Below are 18240 nucleotides of genomic sequence, written 5' to 3' on the forward strand. Positions count from 1 at the left end.
AACCCCCTGGTTTACCGAGGAGTTCCAGAAAATGAAGCGGGACCTCAGACGGCTAGAGCGAGTATGGCGGCATGCTTGCGACGGAGCCTCAAGAACTTCTTATAGGACGCTTATGAAAGCCTATGAGATGGCAGTGAAAGCTGCAAAGACGTTTTACTTCTCAGCTTCCATTGCATCTGCTAGCTCTCGCCAGGCGCAACTTTTTAGAATAATTAGGTCTTTAACAACCCTAGAGGAACAGCCAAATATAAATACGAATTTGACCCATAGCTGTGAGGGATTTGCGAGCTTTTTGCGCAGAAAGTCTTGCTGCTCCGCTGTGACCTCCCTGCCAATTTGGATACAGTAACAGAACTGGAGGCCCCTCGACTGTCCCCAGGTCCAGTATTGGACCACTTTGATCGGATACTCCCTGCTGATGTAGACAGATTCCTTCGAGCTGGAAGGCCCACCACTTGCCCTGTGCCCATCCTAGCTGATTAGAGCATGTCCAGACGAGGTGCGGGCCCACCTGGGTGAGATCATCAATCAGCCCCAATCAGGGGACTTTCCCAGGGGAGTTGAAGGAAGCAGTGTTGCATCCGCTCTTAAAGAAAACATCTCTAGATCCCTTAGATCTATCCAATTACCGCCCGGTTTTGAATCTTCCGTACCTGGGTAATTGAGAGAGTGGTTGCCGAACAGTAGTTGGTAGGTTTCTGGATGAAACATCGGCTCTGGACCCATTTCAGTCCAGCTTTCGCCCTGGTTCCGGGACCGAGACGGCTTTGGTTGCCCTAACAGATGACCTCCGTAAATAGCTGGATTGAGGCGGGTCAGGACTGCTGATTCTCTTAAGACCTGTCAGCAGCCTTCGACATGGTCGATCACAAACTTTTGGATCACCGCCTTGCCAACATGGAGATTCAGAGCACAGTCCGAGAATGGCTGCGCTCCTTTATCTCAGGTCAGGGACAGAAGGTGGCGCTAGGAAGGGAGTTGTTACCGCAGCACTCCTTGGTGTGTTGGAGTGTGGATTGCACAGGGTGCAATCCTTTCTCCGATGCTTTTCAATATCTTTATGTGCCCCTTGCCTAGATTGTCCGGAGCTTTGGGCTGGGTTGTCATCAATATGCTGATAACACCCATCTTTATCTGTTGATGGACAGCCAACCTGACTCGGCCCCAGACACACTGACCTGATGCTTGGAAGCTGTGGCTGGATAAGCTGTGTAGGAGCCGGTTGAAGTTAAATCCTTCAAAGACGGAAGTCCTCTGGCTGGGTCGAGACGACATGGGGTTGGGGGGCCAACTCCCATCTCTTGCGGGGGCTCAATTAGTACCAGTGCCTTCTGTCAAGAGCTTGGGTGTAACCTTCGATGCCTCCCTTTCCATGGCGGCGCAGGTTGCGGCCGCAGCAAAGGTGGCATTTTCCCATCTCCGCCATATTAAGCATTGGTCCCTTACCTTTCTCGCCCTGATCTGGCCATAGTGATCCATGCGACGGTCACCTCCAGGCTTGATTATTGTAACTCACTCTACGCGGGGCTGCCCTTGAAGCTGACCCAGAAACTCCAGTGGGTGCAGAATGCTGTGGCGAGGCTCCTTACGGAGTCCTTTCCATGGGATCACATTCATCCAGTGCTTTACCAACTGCACTGGCTCCCGGTGGTGTACAGGGTGCTGGTTTTGACCTACAGGACTGCCTCTTCTGGTATGCCCTGCAGAGGACCTTAAGGTCCACAAATGACAACATTTTGGAGGTCCTAAGTCGCAAGCTGGTTAGATTGGGCTCAACTAGGGCCAGGACCTTTTCAGTACTGGCCCCAACTCGGTGGAACGCTCTGTCACAAGAGACTAGGGACCTGCGGGACTTGACATCTTTCCGCAGGGCCTGCAAGACAGAGCTGTTATGCCTAGCCTTTGGTTTGGACTCAGTCTGACCTTATGGTTTTGATCTATGGGCTACTTTTAAAATGAGGCTGCATTTTAAATTGTATTTTTAACCTGTATTTTAAATTGTTGCGTCCCCCCCCCCCCCGTTTTTATTGTAATTTTACTGGTGTTAGCCGCCCTGAGCCTGGCTCTGGCCGGGGAGGGCGGGGTATAAATAAAAATTTACTATTATACAGCTTCCTACTCAAACATATACTGGTCTTGTCAAAAATTCTTTACACATTATTATTACTTCCTGTGCAGATCATAATTGTTAAGGAGAAAAAGAATGCCACTATCTGAGCCCTACATAGGGAGGTTCAGAGAGAGCAAATATCAAATGCTGACAAAAACATAATCGCCTTCCTCAAGATGATCTGGTTGTGCTATACTGGTCTCTGCAAACGTCTTCACTTTAGCCAATTTATCTTGTTTACATATAATCCGCTTGAACATTTCAACAATGCAAAGTGGCTTATCTCTGGAAAGTGATATGCTTTACATTTTAAAATAAAAGGGCATATCCTCTTTATTTTCCTTTTTCAACCAAAGTGCCAATGAGAATTTGAGCCAATGTAATGGGGGGGGGGGTTAAAATTAAAACAAGCTTTTTAGTAGGACAATAACATCAAAGTAGCCCAATGTGTGGCTGAGAGTTGAACTACCATTCCATGAACTAAAGGCTGCCTTTTGTTCACCAATAGAACTGGGATTCAGTAGCAGTGCATTCTGCATTTTTCACGAATTACTTCTCATGCAGCTCTGGGGAGTCTCCTAACCCTCTGGAGCAATTTTTCAAGAGGCAAAGGGGCTACCGAGGAAGAGATAGAAAAATGCTGCTGTCCCAAAAGCAGAACTCACAGGATTCGTCCACCAGTGGCACCATAATCAGAACCTACAAGCTCAACACTAAGAATGCTAAGCTTCGCATATGCTAAATATTCCTGTTTCCCATTCCAGATCCCTTCAAGCAACTGAAACAATTTTGTCCTAATCTGCATGGTCTAAGCCTCAGGAGGCTAAAGGAAACTATTGACATACATAACCTTCCATTAACTCTGAAGATACATACATGTCAGTTGATAGTGCTAATTAGATTTAGGTCACTTAACTATAGGAAGTGATGCTCCTATGTATTGTTCCCCAAGACACACACTCTCTCTCTCCTTCTGCATCCATTAGAACACATGCTGTTGATTTGCCCAGAGGTTAGGCAAGGTCAGACAGCTGCTGTAACAGTCACCATTCAGAAGTAGATCCCAAACTTGTAACAGGGATTTGGGAATTGCTTGAAAATGAAAAAAAGCAAGCAACCAAGCAAGCAAACCACCAACTGTGTTTTTCAAAGGAACAACACAAATTTCTAGTTAAGACAACAAAGAGTAAAATTTCACCCAGAAGATTAAGTACCATAATTTTAAAAATATCAACTTCTAATACTTAAAATATAGAGATTGAGATAAGGCACACATTTATAGAACAACATTGCTCGGTCCCAGCGCCTGCCAACCTAGCAGTTCGAAAGCACTCTCGGGTGCAAGTAGATAAATAGGGACCGCTTACCAGCGGGAAGGTAAACGGCGTTTCCGTGTGCAGCTCTGGCTCGCCAGAGCAGCGATGTCACGCTGGCCACGTGACCCGGAAGTGTCTCCGGACAGCGCTGGCCCCTGGCCTCTTAAGTGAGATGGGCGCACAACCCCAGAGTCTGTCAAGACTGGCCCGTACGGGCAGGGGTACCTTTACCTTTACCTAGTATATCCAGCATCATTTGCAATACAACTCACCCCAACCTTAGCATGGAAAAGAATTGTAGCATCAGCAATTAGCAGATGAAATTAGCTTAAATTCAAATGTCATCATTACACAAATCAAACCTTTTTCATCAGCCAAAAGCAGATTTTTTCCATTCCCCATTGCATATGATTTGCACTCACTAGAAAGAATGAACTTTATCCACTGATTTCAAACCACTACTCGGGAAGAAGGACAGTTTTAAGAGGACACCATAGTCTGGCAAAGTACAGTAGCACATATGAGGCACACTCCCTGATCAGGCTCCTCACAGGGTCCCTGCCATGGGAGCATATTCACCCACTGCTTTTCCAGCTACCCTGGCTCCCGGTGGAGTACAGGGTCAGATTTAAGGTGCTGGTTTTGACCTTTAAAGCCCTTCACGGCCTAGGACCCTCGTACCTACGATACCGCCTCTCCCGGTCTGCCCCACGGAGAGCCTCAAGGTCCATAAATAGCAACACCCTAGAAGTCCCGGGCCCTAAGGAAGTGAGATTAGCTTCAACCAGAGCCAGGGCCTTTTCAACACTGGCTCCGGCCTGGTGGAACGCTCTGCCTCATGAGACCAGGGCCCTGCAGGATCTGATTTCTTTCCGCAGGGCCTGTAAGACAGAGTTGTTCCACCTGGCCTTTGGCTAGGAGCCAATTTGATTCCCTCCCCCTTTCTTTTCCTATCTCCTCCTGTGATAAGGCTGCATTTTAATGTTTCAATATTTTAATGTTGTATTTTAATCTTGTTTTTAAGTTTGTATTCATTCAACTTGTTTTTATTGTTACTTGTTAGCTGCCCTGAGCCTGGCCTTGGCTGGGGAGGGCGGGGTATAAATAAAAACTATTATTATTATTATTATTATTATTATTATTATTATTATTATTAAAAAAGACCATTTCCCTAACAGGCATTTCAGACTGATCCAAATATAAGGGCACAAACATTTACAAATTAATCAAGGGCAATGTCCTCCTACTCAAAAGATATACACCAGGGTTTCACAGGTGCAGGTGCCAGATTGCCCTCCACCATCCCTCAGACCATGTGGTGGGCCAGACTATATGGGGGGGGGCAGCATGAACGATTCCCATGCCTACAAATAACCCAGAGATGCATTTTAAATAAAAGGAAACATTCTACTCATGTAAAAACACGCTGATTGAGAAGGCGATTTGGCCACATCCGGCCCACGGGCCTTAGTTTATCTATCCCTGTTCTATCCTGAAGCTCTAGCTGTGAAGCCTACTGGAAAGTCTAAGACTCACTATCTCCCCTGCAAACTACCACAGAAGGTTGTTGTTAAAAGGATAAAATGTAACTGTGGAATCCTTGAAGAAATTGATAATAAGCAATTCATCAGCAATTACCTTATCCCCTCTTGGATATGACCAAAGTAAAGGCAAGAGGCAACATACCAATTTTTTATAACCATTTCACTCATTTATAACTGTGGAATACAGTGGTACCTCGGTTTTCGAATGTCTCCATTGCTGAATATTTTGGTTTTCAAATGCCATAAACCCAGAAGTAAATGCTTTGGTTTTTGAACACGCTTTGAAAGTCGAACATGCCCACGCAGCTTCTGCTGGGTGTAAGATCCTGAGGCCTAGCTGTCAGCTATTGAGTTTTCGATTTTTGAACGTTTCAGAACTTGAAAGGTCTTCTGGAATGGATTACATTCGAAAACTGAGGTACCACTGTACGGCTATACTGAAGTAAAATCTGAATTTTTTAAATTTTAAAAATGTAAAGTTTTAATTTAATTTTTAAAAATCTAATTACTTTTAAGTAGACAAAACCAACTTATGTAGGCTGTGGGTCCCAATGCATTTTAGAGCACAGTTTTTCCAAATACCGTGGTACCTTGATTTAAGAACAGCTTAGTTTATGAACAACTTGGATTAAGAACGCTGAAAACCTGAAAGGTGTTTTGGTTTGTGAACTTTGCTTTGGAATAAGAACATGTTTCGCTTCCTGTTGAGTGTGTTCCATTTGTAAATTGAGTCCCCCGCTGCTATGGGAAAGCACGCCTTGGTTTAAGAATGCTTTGGTTTAAGAACCGACTTCCACAATGGATTAAGTTTGTAAACCAAAGCACCACTGTAGTACTTTTTAAAAATTGCAGTGAATTTTCAGAGATACAGAAGTCCCCAGCTTCATAGTTGCCATCCACAAGTTGATGACAGGATTGGGGGCATGAAGCTAGCATGCTCATTCCCATCAGTCTCCCTTGGGTGATTAATAGACCGGGCAATAGGCTGCCTGAATAGGACTATTGAATGAATTATCAGTAAAGAACTTCAGATTTCTGCATGATAAAGTCACAAGTACATATTCAGAGGTCTAAATCCTAGCCTTTTGCACTAGGAGTCAGCAAGTTTGTTTATAAAGCACAGACCCTGTTATATTAATGCAGCTGCATTGAAGTACTTTTACAATCAATATCACTCATAGCAACAAACCGCTCTAGATTTCATTAATGCAGATAGAGGCATGAGATTTACAAATCAGAAGCATCAGCACACAGTAAGAATTTTATTTCCTGTTTCCAATAAAACTATGTTTGTATGTTTTTGGTGATATTGTAGCACACCATTTGTGTAACTGAGCACATAAGGGCCAGTAGTAATTTCACATTCTCCCTGATCTAAACCGCCTATAACATCACTCCCCTATATTTTTAAATTAAAAAGTCGTAAGACTTTATGTTATTGTTACTGCTTTGTAGTGGTTTATAAGCCCACTCAAGCATGGAAGTGAAGTAAACATAAAATATGGCTATGCAGAACTTATGTCAACATGAAAATGATATTCTATGCCCAACAATCCTGTACGTGCCTACTCAGAAGGCCAACTGAGCTCAGTGGAGCTTCCTCCCAGCGGATTACTCCCAGCCAGTGTGGTGGAGTGGTCAGAGTGTAGGACAGGACTGGACAGACCCAGTTTCAAACCCCAATTCAGCTGTAAAGTTCAAGAGGTGACTACGGCCTAACTTACCTCATAGGGACGTTCTGAAGGAAAGACAAGGGAAACTGTATGCTAAATTGAGCTCCTTGAAGAAGGCAAGATGCAGTTTTAATAAAATGAATGAGTATAACACGTATGTAGATTTGAGTTGAGAAGTTTAATATCCTGACCCTATGCTGACCTATCCCTCCATCCCCCACAAAACCAAACCAATGGTAACTAATGACAAAATGCTTTTGGCAGAGATGGAGAAGCTGCGGCCCTCCAGATGTTGCACTGCAACTCCTATTAGCCTCAGTTGGCATGGTTAAGAACACCTAGAGAGCCACAGGTTCTCCATTCCTGTAAAAGAAGCACAAAACCACTCTGCCCTGAAACCATAGCATAGAATACGATGGAACCTTTAAGAGAACTAGTATGATCTAACTGCACTTCAAGTGGAGACATGGTTGTATCCATGACAGCAAAAAACTGAATAAATAAATTAAATTCAATAACATTGCACACAACATGTAAAATATTTACACAAGGTTTAAAGAAATCTAGAAACTTACACAGAATTTTTTTCAAAGGGAAAAACAGTCACTTAAAAAAATCATTTTAATAGTTATGTATTATTTATAACCAACTCTTCTAGATATCCAATTGCATTCCTAAAATAGAGGAAAGTAACCACCAGCTAGCTGCTCTCTAAATTCCACAACACAAACACCATTATTTTTAAACAGCCACTCTTAAAAATTGCACACTTTCTATTTAAAGAGCATATTTAATGGCCGTGAACCCCATTTAAGCACAACCCAGTGTCTGGAAAAGCAAAATGTGCTGCCTCTGTTCACACTCGGGCATCTGAGGACAAAAGGCATCAGTGTAAGAACTGAGTGATTAAGGAAGGATTCAAAGTGATTGGTTGCATTACAAGGGGCCTCCAGGGTCTGTCACCACCCGCTCTTCTGGCAACAGCCCAACTTCACCCTGATTACCTCGGATAAGGTCCTTTAAAGGGGGCTTTCTCTCGCCTGGAAAGCCATGAGGTGGTGCCCAGGCAGCTACCACTTCCTGCAGCTGCTTCTCAGGCACGTGGAATGAAAGGGTGGCTGTTCCTGCGCTCCCCAGCTGCTAGCCAGGTTTTTTACAAGCCACACGTTGAAGAGCTTTGTGCCCACACTGACAAGAAGGAAAAGCAAATACATCCATTCATTTAGCCACGCTTCCTCATCCACTCAAGCTTTCCCTGCCTTCCATTCCTGAGCATTGGAGCTGAAGTGAAAGTGAGCCATCAGGATAGCGACATTCCTGGGATGTTCTCCCCAGGGAGGTTCGTCTGGCATTTTCATTATACTTAGGTGAAAAAGTTCCTCTTCAAAAAGGCCTTTGGCTGTCTAACATCCTCTATTCTTTTAAATGTGCTTGCAGAAAGGGAGGGGGGATTATTGTTTTGTTCTATTTCTTAAAGCATTTTGTGTTTTTATCTACCCGAGATCTACGGATGAAGGGCGGTATACAAATTTAATAAATGATAATGTTAATGTTAATAACAATGAAGTCCTCTTGGTCTTACTCCCAAGTAATCGGGGCTAGGCTTGCAGGACAAGCAGCTCTCCTCCTCTTCGTCGTGAAAGTGAAGCAGAATTCCAGGAAGAGTGATAATGTTTGGTTTGATTTTATTTTATTTTTAAAGGACCCAAACTCCCGACTGCAGCGACCACGGCCCGCAGGAGGGGCCGCATCACCCTGGGCGAAACTACCGAGGGGGGAAGGGGAACAGAGGCGGCGCCGGTGGCCGCGGAAGCGCCACCGGAGAGAGAGGGAAATCCCGCCCACCCGGCGGCGCCCCTCGCCCCCTCCCCGAGGGGGCGGAGCCACAGTGCATCGCGAATAAGCAGGGGGGGGGGGACACTGAAGAGAGCCGGCCGGGAAGGGGAAACTTGGGGGCGGGCCAGGCAGCCAGAGCCGCCTAGGATTGGCGGCGCGGGAACAAGAAGAGGGGCCGACACCGCCTTAGTGCCGATGACCGAACGAATCGCTTCCACTCCCTCCATCCTCCCTCCCTCTCCCGCTTTCAACGGATGGCGCGCGCGACACAGGCGCGAAGCCACGCCCCTCCACACACTGCGCGCGCACCAAGCTCCCCTTCGCCCGCCCGCCACGGGTCTTGTCAGCGCGCGTGCGCGCGCCCAGCCGCTCGCGCCTTCTGCTCACCTCAGCGCCGCCGCTGCCTCGTACTTGCCGTCCTCCTCGCGCTCAAGGCGCCCGCCTCGTCTCGCTCCCCGCCGTTGCCGCTTTCTCCTCAGGCGGCGGGGCTGGGAGCCTCGTCAGGAGCCGAAGGCCAAGCCAGGCCTCCGTCTGCCCGCCCCGCGTCCCCCACACCGAGCAGAGCGGCGAGGCAGCTCGCGGCGGGGGCGCCGCTCGAAGGGAAGCGGGCGAAGGGAAGCGAAGGCAGCAGCGAGGGAGCAGGTTGCCCAGACCAACCGCCTCAGGACGGCCGCCGCCGCCGAGCACTGCCCGCTTCTCTGTTCCTTGGGAAATCCCGCCTCTCCCCTGCCCCCGGGGCGGCCTCCCGCACGGCCATTGGGCGGCGCTGACGCCGCTCGGCCTCCCCGCCAATTGCCGCGCGGCGCTGGCCAGCTTCCGCTGCCTCGATTGGGCGACGGGTCCCAGGAAGGGGATGCGAAAGGAGGGTTGTAGGAGGAAGGGGGAGAAGGCTAAAAAAAATTCCGTATCGGAATCAAAGGCCCGCCCTTCCCGTTCGCCCATTGGATGGCGAAGCACGGCACCAGGCCCGCGGGTGGCCGAGGAAGCCGTCGCTCGAGGAGGCGGAGAGGCAGGCCCCGCCCACCTGGGTGGCTGCAGGAGCCCTTTTGTGGAATGTTTACATCGCGGCTCGTGGCGGCCGAAGCGGCCTCGGCAAAGGGCGGCCGCCCGGCCGGCAGGGAAGGAGGGGCCCGTGGGGCGCCCGGCGCGCGCGGGCCCCGGCCGGGAACGCGGCGCCGCCAACACGCCGCAGCGGGCGCGCTTCGAGGACCCTCGGCTAACGCCGCCGCCGCCGCGCGCCAGACAAACGCCGGAGCGCGCGCTCTCGGGAGGAAGGCGGGCGGCCCCGGGGCAACAGGTTGCCAGAGCTACCATACGGCCGCGAAGTAGAATAATTTCTGAAAATACTGGTGCGCAGAAGGTCCGACAGCCTGGGGTTAGGAAAAACATTTATCAAGTCCCCCTTGTGTTTACGGGGATTTCCAAAGGATTGTTAGCATTCAAGTTTCTAGTCTCTGGCAATAAAGAACTGTTGCAATCCTATGCATTCTTACCTCGGAATAACTCCTGCTCTGTTCAGTGGCCCTTACTTCCAAGGAAACATGTATAGACTTGTACCACCTATTTAAGTCAGTCACAGAATTTAAACTTCACAGAGTTTGATACCCTGAGAATACTCAATTGGATCTCCTGACTGTTTTCATTGTCACAGGCAACCAACCCCAGAAAATATTGAATTCTTAAAAACATTCAGGACACATTGCCAGCATCATGAGAGCCAATTCCCAAAGAATTGTCCCAAACCAAGTACTGTACACACAAGACCAGTTGAACACAGCAAGCTGCAGTGTTACATAGAAATCCACAATGATCGCTATAGATCTGCAGTCCAAAAACAAAAACTACTATGCTTGCTATCTGTCCTCTTTTTAATATATACACTGGGGAAGCACATTTTTAAGCAAAAAGAGAGCCCAGCCACCAAAACAACGCTAAGTATGTTTTAAAAATGTGTATATTTGGCTTGCAAATGCTCTCCCCCACCCCCAAACTTTAATGCTGGTGCATCATCACACGAGAGATTTATGTACACAATGACTGGTTTGGGAAATTGCAGTCTTAGAAAACTCATTTGCTCTCACATCAGCTTTGCTTTTTTCCGTAGGTAAGACACCTGCCCATCCTAAACCTACATTCATGTACACTCACACCTGAACATCCAGTTTAAAGGGTAGCAACACAACCTGCCTCTCCAAGTCAATGATGTATGTCTTGAGTCGCAGTTCTGATCAAATGAAATGCATTATAGAATTGTAGAGTTGGATGGGTCCATGGCGGACTTCTAGTCCAGCCCCTGCAATGCAGGAATCTTTTTGTCCAATGTGAGGCTTGAACCCACAACCCTGAGAGTAAGAGTCTCAGGCTCTACCAGCTGAGCTACCCAGGCTCTGACATGTAGGAGTCCATTCCAAAACTTCAGGTGGCATGAGTTTATAGGCTGCTTTGGTAACAAAAACAACTTCCAGAACAGCAAAATTCTGTAAAGTACAGTTTATCTATCCGTGTATTATTTATTTATTTATTTATTTAATTTATATACCACCTTCTTCCAAGGAGCTCAAGGCGGTGTATGAAGTTTGTAACCACTGCATTAAACCAATGATTTTCCAGCTAGGAACTCCTTAGAAGAGGGCATAATGTTTCTGATGCTCCCAGTGCCATGAAAATATACTCAGAACTGTGTGTGAGTGAAAGTATCAAAAGACGGGGATCAATATGTGTGTTTCTCTACAAAAAAAGAGCACAGGGCAGCAAAATGCACAGACCACCAGTCACTGGTACGATGAACATTCTCTCCTGCTTTGTGGGTCTGGTTCCATGTCTTAATGCATCCTCTTGCCTATTTATGTATACATATACACACTACAGATGCAAAAGAAAACAGCCCATCTACATTATGGAATGGCAGAAACCACAGAGCAACAAGAAGAAATGGAATTAGGCAGCTCACTACATCCATGGCCTACCAAGCTCAGTCCTGTCCACGGACGAGCAGCTCTCCAGGGTTTCAGGCAGGGAGATGCCAGGGACTGAACCTGGTGTCTTCTGTGAGCAAAAACAGCAGCTCTATTGCTGAGCTATGGTCCTTCCACATTTGCATGCTCCCCAAAAATTATTCTTGCAACTGCATCTTGTAGGGACTTGTTGAGCTGCTTGACATAGAATGGTCAGAAGCAATGTTTTTTCTGGGGGTATTCAAGGATATGCAGTACTGGCACCTATTTTCTTTTTTAAAAAAGCACTGGTCAGAAGGGAAATGGGCTAGCACCCAAATCAGGGAGAAGTCTCTCCCACATGTGATTTCATGCAAAGCTTTGGTCTGAGAGAACCAAGGTACAGCTGTAATGGAATGGAGTATCCCGAGAGAAGGCATGGCTGGCTAGAACACTGAATACAAGCACTCCACAAGACACAATTACATTACAGTTCCTGCTTAAAAACAAGAAGTGATTGTTTACTCCCCTAACCTAATGCTGTGGATATAGCATATCTTGATTTTAGTAAGGCTTTTGACAAAGTCCCCCATGGTGTTTTTGCAAGGAAGCTGGTACAATGTGGGTTGAAAGAAGTATCTGTTAGGGGCATTTGTAGCTGCTGACCAAACCCGAAGAGTACTCCTTGTCATCCTGGGAAAAAGTAACAAGAGCTGTTTGACAGTGGCACAGACTTCCTCAGGAGGTGATGGACTCTCCTTCCTTGGAGGTTTTTAAGTAGAAGTTGGATGACCGCCTGTCATAGATGTTTTTGCTAAGATTCCTGCATTGCAGGAGGTTGGACTAGATGACTCTTGGGGTCCCTTCCAACTCTGCAATTCTAGGATTTCACCCAGCTGTCACCAGTATTAAACTCACCCACTCCTTCCAACAATGATATCTGGGCCAGATCAAAGGGCAGGAAGGTGACACAGTCTCTGCTTATGCCCAAGTTCATCACAGCATACATGAGAGGAGGCTGCTTCTTGGATTTCAGATCCACTATTTGGGAGCATGATTTTATCCTGGAAGCAGCAAACACAAGCATTGCCCAAGAAGCTCCAAAGTGGTGCATCACCACCCAACAAATCCCATAATTGTGAAGATGGCAGCCACACATGCTCAGAGCATTGCTTGTCCACACATTTTCCCACATGGATAAAGCTACTAGCAATTAAGCCGCTTCCGTCACCAGGAACACCTCCGACTTGCAGCTGCTGCACAGCAGACGTTCACATTAGCCTGACTCTTAAAAAAAAAGAAGTAAAAAGAAATCAGCCAACATGACTGGGCTTGAATTAATAGAAACTCTGTCCCTCAGAAGACGGCGCCTAAGCTAAATGTGGGGAAATAATTATATTCACTTAGCTGGAAATCTCTAGGATTTGATTCAGTGTGATGGCTTTAAAAAGGTAGAGAAAAGTGGACTAATTCATGGATAACCAAGTCTGCCATCAGTGATTGGCCACATTAGCTACATAAAACCTCCACATCTAAAAGCACCTGTGAGTATCAGCTCCTGAGGAGGACCACTGCCTTCATGCCCTTCTCATAAACATGACAGAAAAAGCAGATCGACCCAGTGTTTGAAATTAGCCAGGCACATTTTGCACCTGGCTTTCAACCACTTGCAACCAAGTGAAGATGCCTGGGTGCCAGGATGGCACCTGTCATCTTAGTCATCTAGGGATCATTGGCTCTGAACTGTTTTCACACACTAATATCCCATTTTGCAGAATTCCGTTTTATCTGCAAAATCAGAATGAATTTCTGGAACCAAATTGCTTTTTCTGTTCTGCCTGAACAGGGCGGAATAGGCCAATATATATGCAGACTGTCCCTCAATCAAGTGACTTTTCTTCTTTAAGTTCTCCAAGCTCTTAACCTAGCTCAAGGTTGGCAGTGAACTAGCCAGATGGTTAACTGAGAATCATAGCCAGCCCATCATATGAAAAATAGGACTTTAGAGCCATCTTGCCCACAAAATGGCAACTATACATTCCGTTTTGGTGACCACAACCTTGGTTTAAGGCAGTGGTTTTTCAGCAAGTGTGCCATGGCACCCCGGGGTGCCTTGATTAACAGTCAGAGGTGCCGTGGGCAACACTGCCCTCTGTCCCTCCCTCCTCTGATGCCCTTTCATGTCTCTGCTGCCCAAAGGCTTGCACAGCTGTTTGTTGCAGCAGCCCTGGCTATTTGACACCTTGGTTGTCTATCTAACACTATTGAAAACGCTGGTCCAATTCTGTGGGGGAGTTTCTCCCAAAAGCTGTGTTCTAGACCAGAGCTTTCAAAACTTTTCATGTTGGTGACACATTTTTTTAGACATGCATCATTTTGTGACACAGTAATTCAGTTTTACTAGCAAACCGGAGGTTAAACTAACCTCTTTCCAGCCCCAGGAGGAGCACAGGGAGCATTTGTGTGACACACCTACACACTGCAGCCAGCACAATGTGTCATGACACACACTTTGGAAAGCTCTGCACCAGACAGTTGGGATCCAGACTGAGGAAACCTGCATCCAAATCCTTACACAACCATGAAATTCACTGGGTGTTACCTCAGCCTGCAATGGCATCATTGTCACACAACAGCTATCATAAAGTTACGAAGGTAGGGAAGACACGGATGAAATAATATTGTCCCACTGAAGCTTGTTTAGTTCTCCTAAGTAACTTTTGCCCCAAGCTCTTGATGTTTTATTGCCTCCCTGCACCGTACCGGTTCTGACACTCCAACACCACCAAGAGGAAAAGGAGATCCTTCAAAATTTTGCAGGCAGCAAAAGAAAAATACTGAAGTCTGAAAGAGAGAAAGAGTTACGTATGATTGTCAAAGACCAGTGGAGCAAGAGTAAAAACCACTTCCTGTTGAGATCAAGGAGTTAAAAAACAACTTGAAACCTACCACTTGAACTTAACAGGGTTGGATTTGACTCCTCATAAAACAGTCCTCTGCTTTGATTTACAGACTGAACTCCAGGAGAATTTACTGCCCCTAAAGACTAGAAAAGATTGCTTTGAAGAACAGAAGACACGCCATGCTGGATCAGGCCAAAGGCCCATCCCGTCCAGCATCTTGTCCTCCTCGCAAGAGCCACCCAGATGCCCATCAGGGGAAGCCCACCAAAAGGGCATGAGGAGCACTCGGTTCACCTGCAAATCCAGGTAACTGATATTCAGGAGAGGGTCCAAGAGGGTCATTGTAATGGTCATTGTGGCTACTAGCTACTGAGAGCCTGCTCTTCCCCGAGTTTGTTTAAACCCCTTTCCTTTGCAAAGCCTCCATCCAAGTTGGTGGCAACAACCCCCCACTCAGCCACAAAGCTCCCCGGGTGACCTTGGGCCAGTCACCTTCCTCACTAGGTTGTTGTATGGATCAAATTAGGAAGATAACCATGTACAACCACCTTGAGCTCATAGGAAGATAAAGGTGGCATATAAATGCAGTACATAAATAAACAAAGTGTGCTGTGTGAAAAAGTCCTCTGTCTATCCTGAATCCTCCAACATTTGGCTTCATGGGACAACCCCACTGGGTTCCACTTTCTCCATGAGATGCATAATTTCATATACAGCCGTACCTCGGCTCCCGAACGCCTTGGGAGTCTAACGTTCTGGCTCCCGAATGATTGAAAACCAGAAGTGAGTGTTTCAGCTTTCGAACGTTCTTTCGGAATCCGAACGTCTGCTGGGGCTTCTGCAGCTTCCTGCAGCCAATCAGAAGCCGTGCTTTGGAAGCTGAACATTTCAGAAGTCGAACAGACTTCTGGAACAGATTCTGTTCCACTTCCAAGGTACGACTGTACCTCTATAATATGCTCCCTAATACGCACCTTCTCCCACGAACCCCCAAATGTTGCAACCTCTCCCATAAGGGAGTTATCTGCCAGGCTTCTTATTATTGTTGTTGTTGTTTTAAAGCAGCCTTATGGGTGAAGACATGCCTCACCTAGGAGCCAAGGATGACAGAGACTCATCAAGTGTCTTCTCAGGTGTCCTGGAGCTGGTGAGGAAACACAGGGCCCTGCAGGCAGGACAAACACTGAGGGGGAAATGAAAGGCGCCCACAGCATTCAAAGGTATTTGGCATTCAAGTCATGATGGAAGAAGCGACCAGAGCAACCAGCAAAGCTGCCTTACATTAAGTCAGACTGTGGGTCCACCAAGCTCAGCGGCTCCTCAAGCATCTCTCCCTGCCCTTCTAGCAGATGCCAAGGATGGGACCTGGCCCTTCTGCATGCAAAGCAACTGTTCTCTCCAGGAACAACTTTTAATCCAGAGCGCCCAAGACACACAGGCAGAAGCCACAATGTTCAACATCCTCCACCCCTTTTTCTTGTACAAGGAGGAAGATGTGTCCTAGCCCTCCCTGAGGTTCTGCACAAGGCAGGGTGGAGAGATGAGCTTTGTTGTGGCAGCTCTTGCAGGAAGGTGGCAGAGTCCCAGATTCCTCTTCTGAAAGGCAAAAGCGCCAGGAGCTCTGCTCCATCCCACCCCAAGCCCATCCGTCTCTGGGCATCCCACAAGCTTTCTCCCTGGCCTCTGGGGTTCCTATACCTGCCCTAAATCTGGATGCTTCCTATCTTTGCAACGGTCAATAGTGAATCTTCCATGGCTCTAACTAATCCCCACCCATACCATTTCTACTCCAATGGGCAAAGAGAGACGCTATTTGAGCCAATGGTATAGCAGAACTGATGGCGAGAGAAACCGGCTCTGCTTCTACCTAGCCTTCGCTAACCTGGCGCCCTCCAGATGCACTGAACTATAATTCCCACATAGTTCCATCTGGAGGGTGCCAGGTCGAGGAAGGCTGAAGTACCTGCGATTCCACAGGTCGGATGTTCCCTTTCTGTTTCCTAGAGGCACAAGAGCAGCCCTGCAGGATCAGCCACTGCACCGGACGCCGGGCAGCCAGATTCCTCTGCAGATGTACTGCTTCTGCACATGGAGGACTCAACGGCCTTTGGCGCACCGACCCCTCGCGCAACTCAAGCCTGCCGAAATGTCGCGAGGGAGCACGATCCCTGGGGCCGGCTCCTTAGATCGCTCTTATTCTATTCCTCCCCTGCAACCGAATTTCAGTTTCACTTCCGGGATGCTTTCAAACAGCCGTCACCTCCCCCCCGCCCCCAACCATAACAGGGAAGGAGGCGGAGCCCGTTTTCCGCCCTGCCCCAATCCGCTTCAAGGAGAAAGGCGCGCTCCCTCGCCGCTCCCCTCGGGAATTACGAGGCACATTCTTGACCAACGGCACGATCCGAATTGCGGCGGCGCCTCCCCCGCCCTGGAAGCCCGGCCCTCTTCGACGAGATGGCAGCGGGAGGGGCCATCCCGGCCAGAGCGCGGCGTCCCGCCTCCAAATCCACGCACTTCGGGGGGGGGGGAAGCTGCCCGTCAAAGCTGCGCCGTAAACAACGGAGGCCGCCGTCCTCTTCCTGCCCAGCCCCGCGAAACGCAGCGCCGTCTACTCCCGAGCAAACGGGCGCGAGGGGAGGGGAGAGCAAGACCTCCGAATGGGCCGCCCTCCCGCCCGCTTCTCTTCCCGTTGCCTTGGTTGTTTTCCCAACACCCCGTTCACACGCACATCCCAAAAGCAGCCAAGCCCCGCGTATGATTTAAGTGATTAAAAAAATAATAGGGAGATCAATCGCACGCCAGCCAGGTTTTTGTGGGAGGTTTTGCGCCTCCTCCCGTTGTGGGAAAATCGGGACGCCACGTTAAAGAGACTCCGTTCCCCCGCGGGAGCGGGAGAGTTAATGCGAAGGCGGCCGGCGCATCCGCGACTGCTCCCCCCCCCCAGAAGGGGGCCACCCAGAAGCCAGCCGCGCGAGGAGGAGACGAAGTGCCACAACTCCGCGTTAGTTGCAAGAGGGCGCCCGCCAGGCGAGCGAGGCGCGCCATCCCGGCACAGGCGCCACCGGGGAACCCTCGCCCGCCCGCCCGGCAGCGAGCGAGGATGGAGCGCGGCGGAAAACGAAATCGGAAGCGAGACTTCCCCGCGGGGGGGGGGGAGCAGTCGCGGATCCCCAGACCCGCGACACACGCGCGATTCGGCCACAGAATGACGCTCCCCGGCTAGTAAGAGCCGTCCTCCCGCCCCGCCAGGAAAAGGGGCGGAGGGAGCAGCGTCGAGACCACATCCGGCCCGGGAGCCGGTGCGCGGCGGGCTTCCAACTCTCCCCGCCGGCCCGAGGCCAGAAGCGGGCGCTGCAAGCCCGCCCTTGCCCCTCCGTCCCCCGGCAGCGCTTTTGCTTCGGGGGAAAGAGGGGCGAGGGGGGCGCCGAGAGGCGGAGGGTCCCTCGCTCCTCCCTCGGCCGCTTTGGGACAGAGCGGAATCCGGAGCCGCGCCGGAGAGAAGGCGCCGCGCCGCGCCCGGCGGGCAGGCAGGCGGGCGAGCGAGCCAAGCCCCCGCCGCCCTCCCCACCCACCTGGCGGCCCGGCTCCGCAGCCCCTCCCCCACCAGCCAAGGCCTTCCGAAGTGGCGCGCCCCCCGCCTCCCAAAGGGCACCTCGGGGCGGGCGACGCGCTGGGAAGCAGCTGTTACATACCCTCCAAGCCGGACGAGGAATCCTGAACGGGAGGGAACGCCCCCCGAAGCGGATTGGCTGCTGGCGGAAGACTCGCGGAGGTTGGGGCGGGGACTGACCCGACACATTAGGCCACGCCCCCGGAGCGCCCGGGCTCCGCGCGGGAAGGCGGCTTCCGGCCGGTGAGCGGCCGAAGGAGCTCCGGGAGGCCCCTGGGCTGCTTTCCTGCCTGCTCCAAGGGCGTCCAGCTGGGC

At 49.4% G+C, this 18240-nt stretch overlaps 1 protein-coding gene across 4 annotated transcripts in view; it reads right to left on the minus strand.

Annotated features, from left to right (window-relative positions):
* SIN3A (SIN3 transcription regulator family member A) overlaps window positions 1-18031 on the minus strand; it is a 64174-nt gene extending 46143 nt beyond the window's left edge. The window contains exon 1 of one of the 4 annotated variants that reach the window (XM_081887603.1): window positions 18008-18031. The gene's annotated coding sequence lies outside the window, so the exon portion shown is untranslated. Of the gene's footprint in view, window positions 1-8866; window positions 9545-18007 lie in introns of those variants that run through there. The other 3 variants (XM_081887602.1, XM_081887604.1, XM_081887605.1) reach the window with 3 other exon arrangements.
* Window positions 18032-18240: the final 209 nt, after the last annotated feature.

The sequence above is a fragment of the Podarcis melisellensis genome, assembly GCF_964234715.1.
Source record: "Podarcis melisellensis genome assembly, chromosome: 14".
Lineage (NCBI taxonomy): Eukaryota > Metazoa > Chordata > Lepidosauria > Squamata > Lacertidae > Podarcis > Podarcis melisellensis.